Raw genomic sequence first — 10821 nt, 5'->3', positions numbered from 1 at the left:
GTTTTTTGCCTTTCATTTCCTCCCTAGTACTTAGCACAATCACATAATGAGCATTTAACAAATCTAGTTAATTGATTGAAGGTTTTTCTTCAAGAGATAGAAATTCTAGTATGTGTAATGGGAATGCAAATTTGGAAGATCTTTCCTGCCCCTAGGCTAAAGTGCACCTGAAGCTTGGGGTGGGAGGCTTGTTTTTCAGTAGATACTTTTTGATTGGCCAGTGGGTCAATAAGGTTGTTACATTCTCTGAGCCAGGAGAAGGCTATATAAGCCCTGATGTGAGGCTTTGTTTTGGGGGGCTCACTTTGAGAAGTGTTCTGTGATTTCATATGGATTCTCGGAAGCCGTTGTCCTGAGCCCCCTCGGCTTTGAAAAACCCAGATGTGGAAACCCAGATGTTGACTGGATATGGATGTAATGGTTGGACAGTTTGGAAAGCTGTCTACTTGATCTGTTAATGTCTTGATAATTCTGTCTGTGTACTTTGAAGCTCGGGGTGCTGACCTTTTCCCCTGAACAAGGTAAACGATATATGTCTGACTGATTAAAGTAAGCTTGTTAACCCATTTTGAGTTGCTTTCCTTTATCAAAGCAGATCCAAGAACCTGTGGTGGCAGCAAACCCTGAGGATGCTTGGGGTGCTTGCTGCTACAGTATGTGGAAAAAGAATTGGATTTTTCTGTTTGTCCCCAGAGATCAGAACCAAGGACAATTCAGAGAAAGTGGAAAGAGAGCAGTCCCAAGGGAGGAGGTGAGTTCTTACTTGGGAAGCCTTCAAGATGAGGCTAGATGACCACAGGTGGTGGTTGAAGAGTCTGGAGACTTTCCCACTCTTAGAATAATGGCGGTTGTGAGATTCTCCTCAGATTACATTAGATTGCTTTCTGTTGGCCTAGTCTCTCACCCCCACACATGTCTCCTTTCCAAAGTTAGCTTAAGTGTTAAGTAAGCTCCTTGAGGGTAAGGGCTGCCTTACTCGATTTGTGTCTCCAGTGCACTTGACATTTGTGGTCATTGTTATTGCCTTTTGGGACCTTCAAGTTAAAGAGTGTAGGGAGCTCCCCCAGTGAAGAAAACTCCTTACCCTGAGCAGATGAGACAAAGACACTGGTATGCAGAAGGTGTTTAATAACTTCTGGAGTGGACTGAAGAGAGACAGCATAGCATAGTGAGCAGTAATAACAGCCAGCTTTTATATATAGCTTTGCAAATATTGGCTCATTTTATCCTTATGAAAATCCTGGATGATGTCATTTTTATCCCCATTTGCCAGATGAGAAAACTGAAGCAGAAACAGTTTAAGTGACTTTCCCAGGGTCACCAAGCTTGTGACTAAGGTAAGAGTGGACTCAAGTCTTCATGACTCCAGGCCCAGAGCTCTAACCACTGTGCCATCTAGAAGTTTTTTGTTCCTTTGATTTAGGCAAAATATACCTCTTTTTGTGATTTCCACCCATTATTTTCATGCTCCAGGGCTAGGAAGAGTAAGTATAATTTGCTACATCATAGTCCTTCAGATACTGTCATCTATCATGAGAAAGAAGAGATAGATTGGCCTGGAACCATAAGCATGACCCCTGAATCTTGAGATCAAAGGGAGTCAGAGGAGAGACCCAACCCTCTGATCCTACTCTCACCCAACCAAACCAAAGTACTTTGGGTGAAGTGCCGCCATCTTTTCAGTCACTCAACTTCTCAAACTTAAAGTCAGCCTCTACTTTTTTGGGGAACTCATTCCCCACATCTAATCAGTTTCCAAGTCTGATTGGTTCCAACTCTACCACATCTCCACTCTATTGGGAGAAGCCTTGTTCAGGGCCCCATTGCCTCTTGCTTGGACTATAGTAGCCTCCAAATTATTTTCCCTTTCCTCCAATCCCTCCTCCACATTGTTGCCAACATGACTGTCCTAATAGACAGGCTTGCCTATGTCTATGCCATTTAACATTCAATGGCTCCCTATTCCTTCTAGAACAAAATGTAAACTCATCATCCTGAATTTAGAGCTCTCCATAATCTACTTCCAAGGCATCCTTCTAGCCTGATTTCCTCCAAAGTCCTTTATGAAATCTCTGACCCAGTCCAAGGCGCCTGCTTGGTATTCCTGAGCTCCTGCCTGCATAACTTCCTGCTTTCACTCAAGGTCATTTCCCAGGTCCATAATTCCCTCTGTCTTTCTGACCTCAGACTCTCTGACCTCCCTTCAAAATAGCTTATGTGCCTACCGTGTTTCCATGATAATAAGACCTATCCCGAAAATAAGCCCTCCCCTTCCTGTGTAAGATTCCTCTAAAATAAGCCCTCCCCCGAAAATAAGCCCTATTGAGATTGCTACTGTAGTGAAGATGATCCCCTGTGCTACACACTACATTACGCTACCCTCTGTATGCACTGCCCCCCGGTGAAACGCACGCCGCGCTTCGAGCTGCATCCAATCAGAGCTGCAGCAGTGAGCGCATCATCCTGTTCTTCCCCAGTGATTTGCTTATTGAATAAAGGTACATTTTTTTGTTCACATTTACCTGTTTATTAAAATTGCTGTCAATGTTCATTAAAATAAGCCCTCCCCTGAAAATAAGGCCTCTGGTGTTTTTCTGTCCAAAAAATTTGATAAGACAGTGTCTTATTATCGGGGAAACATGGTAATTCTGTGCATGCAAATTTCCATGAGATCAAAAGAAGCAAAGGTCACTTCTCACTAAGGAATCACAGGATTCAGTGTTGGCAGAGATCTGGGAGTCCAACTTTGTTTCATAAAAGGTAATATTGAGATTGTAACCTTGTAGTGGCTTCATCAGGAAACATATTTAACATGGATCTTGAAAGTCAGACAGGATACTAATAGGCCCAGATGAAGATGGTTCTGGTGGGTCAGCTTCCTGGGACAGAGAGGGCTTTTCAGGCATCAGAAATGGCATGAGCAAAGAGATAATGAGTCAGGGTCACCACATGGGGATGGAGGGCCCCATATCATCAGAAACTCCATGAAAAATAATGTTATTTCTGGACTGGACACAGTCCTTCAATTCATTTTCATGGGACAAACCTAACTTACAAGAAAAATAGCCACTGGGCCCCTGAGAGTCAGGGAGGCAACAACTTTGAATGTCTGCTGTGCTGAGATGGGGTTGTACATTCTGTCCAAATTCAGGTTCATTCACTGGGTTGCTTTAATGTGCTAGAGTCTCCACACAGCCATCAATCCTGCAGCTCCTTTCCCCATCTCCTCTGTACCCAGTTCTCTCAGATTGATTCTGTTGATGAGGAAGAGGTGAAGTCAACATCTGGCTTGCTTCATTCTTGCTTGTCTTTGTCGCTGCTGCTTTTGGATGCATCCTCTAAATGTAGACGAGCACGCAAATTCAAAACTTCAGCTGGGAGTGCCAGCTGTGTGTGAATACTGAAGCTCCCTCCCAAAGGGTCTTATTGCCCCCAACCATCAGTTTTTCCATAATGGGTCATGTATTCGATAATAAACCTTTCACAACAAATGCTAAATTTAACTACAAGTGACAAACACAGTTATGGTCCCTATTTTCCAAGCAAATAATAATAATGGGTTGAGAAGTGGGGAGGGGAAGCATGCTAAGTTTCCTATCTAGGAATGAGATTCCATCTTCTAAAACTTGAGAAAATAACCTAGGTACAGGTTGGGTCTTAACAAAAGAGAAAAGGTGGCCAAGTTTTCCTCCAAGGATCTCTCCATTGGCTTTTCTAGATCCATTTTCCATCTCCTTTTTGATTCCCATCCCTTTTTTTCTTCTTCCCTTTTTGTGCCCCTCTCCTGTTCCCTTAACTATCCTCTGCCCTCAAATTCTGGGACTACCTTCCTCTCCTCACCATACAAGGGACCCAGGACCTTAGAACTATCCTGTGTTTGCCCAATGACCCTTGCAATGATGCTCAACCTCTCCAGGATCCTCCCTTACTCCAAGTCACCTGTTTCTTTCTGACACTAAACAAAATATCTATTTCTTCACAGCTCTATCAACAGTTTGGGGAAAGAGATCTAACAAAATAATTTTCACATTAACACATAAATGTCTGATAGAAAAGCACAATTCATTAGCCACTCTAAGGTGTGCAGCTACCAAATGGGGGTACTTGAACTGTTTTTTGAAACATTGAAAAATATATATCTATTTCATTAAATATTTCTCAATAACAAGTAAAAATGTTAACAATTTTTTTTAATTTTGAGTTTCAAATTCTCCTTCATGTTCCTCCCCTTTCCTTGAGAAGGAAAGAAATTTGATGTTAATTACATGTGTGAAGTCAGACAAAACATGTTAGCCACGTTGCAAAGGAAAGTACAAATAAAATAAAAGAGTAAAAATAAAGTGAAAAAATGATGCTTCCATCTTCACGAAGAGTTCACCTGTTCTCTCTCTGGGGGTGGTTAGTGTTTTTCATCATGGATCCTTCAGAATTGTCTGGAAGAAATAATAACTAGAAGTGTGCATAGAATGCTTTTACATATATTCATGTTTGTGTCTAGGATGGGGGTAAGAAAAAAAGAAATTTATTGGATTATTATTTTGGTCAGGGTAACTAGGTGTTTCGCAGTTGAACATCCTTACAATGTCGTTGTTACTGTGAACAATGATTTCCTGGTTCTGCTCACTTCACTTCGTATAAGTCTTCCCAGGTTTTTCTGAAACTATCCTTCTAGATATTTTTATAGTATTCTATCATAATTATATAACAAAATTTGTACAACCATTCCCCAATTGGTGAGCATCTTCTCAATTTTCACTTCTTTGCCACAATAAAAAGTAATTGCTGTAATACTTTTGTCCAAAAAAAGATGCTTTTTTTCCTTTACTTTGATCTCCTTGAGATACAGATCTAGTGGTACTATTTCTGGGTCAAAAAGTACACACAGTTTTATAGCCCTTTGGGAATAGTTCCTAATTGTCCAAAATGGTTGGATAAGCTCACAATTCCATCACTAGGGCATCAGTGACTCAACTTTTCCATACCCCTGGACAGATGTCCATATGTCATTTTCCTTTGTCATCATATTAGTCAAATTGATACATGTGACGTAGCATCTCAGAGTTATTAATTAGTTACCAAAGCTGTTAATTAATTTGCATTTCCCTAATCAGTATTGATTTAGAAAAATTTTATGTAATTTTGATAGCCTTGATTTCTTCTGAAAACTGTCTATTCATATCTTTTAACCATTTATCAACTGAGGAATGGCTGCCATTTTTATAGAGTTGGCTAAGTTCCCTATATGTTTTCGAAATGAGGCCTTAATCAGAGAAACTTCCAATAAATGTTTTCTCCCCAGTTTCCTATTTTTCTTCTAATTTTGGCTTCTTTCGTTTGTTTGTGAAAAATCTTTTTTAATTTCATGTAATTTTTATTTCTTGTGACCCTCCTCTATCTCTTGTTTGGTTACAAACTCTTTCTTTGTCCATAAATCTGACAGGCACATTTTTCCATGCTCACTAATTTATTTATATTATACAATATATCTACTATGTTATTGTTTTCCATTGGCCACACATGTACAACCTCTGCTGAATGGCTTATCTTCCCAGTAAGGGTGGGAATGAATCTGGAATTCAAAGTTTTAAAATCAAATATTCTAATATATATATATGCAGAAACGAATGATGTAAATCAGAAGTTAATAAAGCATTAAAAATTATTTATATTACCCTTTATGTCTAAATTGTTTATTAATTTTTACTTTAAGACGATATATCATATGACGTGTTGATCTATGACTAGTTTCTGCCAAACTTCTTTGCAGTTTTCCCAACAATTTTTGTCAAATGTTGAGTTCTTACCCCAAAGTTTGGATTTGGGGGTTTATTAAGCACTAGATTACTATGATCATTTACTACTGTGCCTTGTGTACTTCTATTCCACAGTGTGTATCTATTCCACTGAACAACACTCTATTTCTTAGCCAGTACCGAATTGTTTTTGGCAATTACTGCTTTCAATATAGTTCAGAATTTTAAATGCTAGGACACCTTCCTTAACATTTTTTTATTTATTTCCTTGATATTCTTGAACTTTTTTTCTTCTAGATGAATTTTCTTATAATTTTTTCTAGCTCTATAAAATAATTCTTTGGTAGTTTGATTGGTATGGAACTAAGTAAGCAAATTAACTTAAGTAAAATTGTCATTTTTATTAAATTGGTTTGCATTACCCATGAGAAATTAATATTTCTCCAGTTGTTTAATATGTCTTTATTTATGTGGAAATGGTTTTATAATTGTGTTTGTATAATCCTTGGGATTGTCTTGGAAGTTAGATTCCCAATTAAAAAATATTGTTTTTCTCTAGGTTTTTTTTTACAAAAATAATATTTTATTTTATTTTCCCCCAGTTATTTGCAAGATAATTTTTAACATTCTTTTTTGGGGGGAGGGGTAAAGGCAAGGTAATTGGGATTAAGTGATTTGCCCTAGGTCACACAGCTGGTTAAATGTCAAATGTCTGAGGCTGCATTTGAACTCATGTCCTCCTGACTCCAGGATCGGTGCTCTATTCACTGTGCCACCTATCTGGCACATTCATTTGAAAAATACTTTGAGTTTAAAATTTTCTCTCTCCCTCCATTGTCTTTCCCATCCCTGACATGGTAAGCAATTTGATAAAGGTTATACTTGTTCAATCATTCAAAACATGCTATCATATTAGTTGTGTCGCTAAAGAAGACACAACTTCAAAGGAACAAAAAAATACAGAAGGTGAAAAATTGCATTCAGACTCTACCAGTTCTTTCTCTGGAGGCAGATAGCATTTTTCTTCATGAGTCCTTTGAAATTGTCTTGGTTTATTCTATTGCTGAGAAATCTAAGTCTTTGCAGTTGATGATCATACAGTATTGCTGTTACTGTATGTATTGTTCTCCTGATTCTTATCACTGCAACCATTCCTATGTCTTTCCAGATTTTTCTGAAACCATCCTGCTCATCATTTTTATAGCACAGTAATAATCTGTTATCGTATACTGCAAATTGTTCAAACATTCCTCAACTGATGTAAAATTAATTGGAATTAATTGAGTGGATAAACTCAATTTCCAATTCTTTGCCAATTTCCAATTCTATAAAAAGAGCTGATATAAATATTTCTGTACAGAAGACCCCCCCCATCCCCCACACACACCTTTATAATTCTCTTTGGAATATAGACCTAGTAGTAGTATTATCTGAAGATATTTAAAATGGAATTCCTCTTTTTATCACTTGCCACTGGTTTTGTTAGAAGTATATAGAAACGCTCATGATTTGTTTGGGTTTATTTCATATCCTGCAAATTTGCTAAGGTTTTTAATTGTTTCTACTAGTTCTTTAGTTGATTCTTTAGGATTCTCTAAGTATGTTATCCTATTATCTGCAAAGGCTGATACTTTTGGTTCCTCATTGCCTGTTTTTATTACTTCAATTTATTTTTCTTGTCTCATTGCTATAGCTAGCATTTCTAGTACAATATTAAATAAAACTGGTGATAATGGACATCCTTGCTTCACTACTGAACTCACTGGGAAGGATTCAAGTTTATCCATATTACCGATCATACTTGATCTTGGTTTTAGATAGGTAGCACTTATAATTTTATGAAAGGTTTTATTAATTCACATGGTTTCCTTTTTTAATAGGAATGGCTGTTGTATTTTTTCAAGGCTTTCTGCTGCATCTACTGATATAATCATAAGATTTTTATTGTTATTATTAATAATTTGGCCAGTTATGCTGATAGCTTTCTTAATATTGAATTAACCCTTCATTCTTGGTATAAATCCCACCTATTCACAGCATATGATCTTTATGATATATTGCTGTAATCTCTTCACTACTATTTGAATTTTTACATAAATATTCATTAAGAAAATTGGTCTATAGTTTTCTTTCTCTGTTTCTGCTCTCACTCGTTTAGGTATCAAAATCATACCTATATCATAGGAATTTGGGAAGCTTCCTTCTTTAACTTTTTTTTCCTTTCAAATAATTTATTTAGGATTAATTCTTCATTAAATATTTGGTAGAATTTACTTGTGAATCAAGATGACCTTGAGAATTTTTTCTAAAAAAGTTCATTAATGGCTTGTTCAACCCCCCCCCCCCAAGGTAGAGTTAATTAAGTCTTCTATTTCCTCTTCTGTTAATCAGGAAAACTTATATTTTTGTAACTATTCATCCATTTCACCATAAATGTTAGATTTACTGGTATAAAATTGGACAAAATAGCTAATAATAATTGTTTTAATTTCATCTCCACTGGTGGGGAATTCACCCTTTTCATTTTTGATGCTAATGATTTGGTTTTATTCTTTTTTTAAATCAAATTAACTAATGGTTTATTTTATTGCTTTTTCCCATAAAACCAGCTCCTAATTTTATTTATTAGTTCAATGGTTTTCTTACTGTCAATTTTTAAAAACTTCTCCTTTGAATTTCAGTATTTTCATTTTGTTCTTTAAATGGATTTTTTTCCTTTTTTATAGTTTTATTTTTAGTTGCATGCCCAGTTCACTGATCTTCTCTTTCTCTCTTTTATTGAAACATGCATTTTGAGAAATAATTTTTCCCTAAGTACTGATTTGGCTCCATTCTATACATTTTGAAGCATTGTCTCATTATTGTTTTCCTCTTAAATGAAATTAGTAATTGGTTTTATGAGTTGCACTTTGACCTACTCATTCATTAGAACTAGATAATTTAGTTTCAATTAACTTTTAATCTCTGCTTCCATGTCCCTTTGTTAAATGTAATTTTTATATTATTATGGTCTGAATAGGGTGCATTTAATGCTTCTGATTTTCTATGTATGATTGTGAGGTTTTATGTCCTAAAACATGGTCAATTTTTGTGAAGGTCCCATGTACAATTGAGAAAAAGTTGTACTCTTTTCTATTCCTATTCTGTTTTCTACAGAGATCTATCATATATAAATTTTGTTAAGTTCTATTCCTCTCCTTGACTTCTTTCTTATTCACTTTATGTCTAGATTTGACTTCAATGAAGCCTACCTTTATTTCCACTAAGACATTCTGTCTCTCTTGCACATAATTGATCTGACTGTAATGTGAGCTGGTAGAGGGAAAAGTCTGTCTTGCCTTTCTCCACTGCTTAGGTTTCCATTAGCTTGCTTTCTCTATTGCTTTCTTCTGGTCAGATTCCCACTCTCTCAGAGAAGTCGACAAGTATTTATCAAGAACCTACTATCTTCAGAAAGTACCTCTAGTTGTAGGGCTTCCTAAACCCTTTTCAGTGCTACTTATCTATTTTGGTCCACCTCCCACCCAACTCTCACCTCTGGTCCAAGAAACTATAGCATGTATATGTGTGTGTGTCTATGTAGTTATACATGCATACATTTCCCTCTTTGAACCAATTTAGATGTAAGTGAAGTTCAAACCTCACACCATGTTGTCTTCCACTGTAAAAGCCCTTCTCTCTATGCCACTTTTAATGTAACATAATTTCCCCCATTCTTCCTCTCCCTTCCTCTTTTCCCCAGGGCATCACTTTTCTTGTGTAGCCATGTTTTAAAATCATCCCAACATATTCCCTTCACTCCTACACCCTCTTTCCATGCATAATCTTTCTAACTGTCCTATTTTTTTATTCTTTTAATTTTGTTGTATTGCTAACTTTGTATTATTTGTTGTATTGTTTCTTGATGTTATTGGCTTCCATTAGCTTCCACTTGACCAATTCTAATTTTTAAGGAATTATTTTCTTCAGTGAGCTTTTGGACCTTTTCTCTGACCATTTATTCAATTTCATTTTTAAGGTGTTCTTTTCTTCAGGATTTTTCATGCCTCTTTTACCAAACTACCAATTGTCTTTCTGTATTTTTCTCACTTTGCTTTCATTTATTTGTCTCATTTGTCCAATTTCACTGCTGATTTCAGAGCTATTTCTTAGGGTTTAGAAGTTTTTGGTGTTTTCAGGATGGTGTAATTTGAGAAGTGGTATGGTCATTGCTGTCTTGGTTTTTTAGTCAAGAGAAGTCTCTGATCTCTTAAGATTACAACTGACACTTTTCCTCTGGGTCCCTGATCGATTGGGGCTTGAAGCAATACTACCCCTCCTTTTTAACTGAAAGTGCTCCTCTTCACCCTTGAAAAATGAACCCCAAAATGGGTACCAGCAATGTAGTTGCCAAACAGTATCTGGTCCCACAACCAGTGCTAGCACAGGAGTACCCTATAACCACTTTCTGACCAATTTCCAGGTCCCCTAACTATCTCTGGCTTAAGAGCTTCCAAAGTTGCTACTGTTCCTGTCACCACCATTGAGTCCAGGGGTGAGGAACCTGCAGCCTTGAGGCCATATGTGGCTTTCTCGGTCCTTGGGTGCAACACTAACTGAATGCAAGTTCTAAAGAACAAATACTTTTATTAAGGGAATTTGTTCTGTGGAGTTTGAATTCTGTCAAAGGATCGCACTTGAGGACCTAGAGGGCTACATGTGGCTTGAGGTCGCAGGTTCCCCACCCCTGAACTAGACGTACCACAGGTGTTTCAGTCATTGATTTCTGGGCCAGTATCGTCCTTCATATCACAGATCTCTTTTTAACTTTCTGTGTTGTCCTGAGCTGGAAGAATGTCTTGGTTTGACCTTTTGTTGGCTCTGCCACTCCAGAGTCTGATGCGGGACATTATTTTAAAATTGTTTGGAGATGAATGTTGGGAGAGCTCAGCTGAGGGGTTTCTCTGCTCCACCATCTTGGCTCTCCCTCCCCCAGCCAGAAGTCCTGTTCTGTTTTCATCTCTCTCTCTCTCTCTATAGATAGATAGATAGATAGATAGATAGATAGATAGATAGATAGATAGATAGA

This window comes from Petaurus breviceps, unplaced genomic scaffold, assembly GCF_028583685.1.
Source record: "Petaurus breviceps papuanus isolate PSGF00001 unplaced genomic scaffold, PetGlider_PUasm1.0 373, whole genome shotgun sequence".
Taxonomy (NCBI): Eukaryota; Metazoa; Chordata; class Mammalia; order Diprotodontia; family Petauridae; genus Petaurus; species Petaurus breviceps.
Note: the sequence above shows the minus strand (reverse complement) of the source record.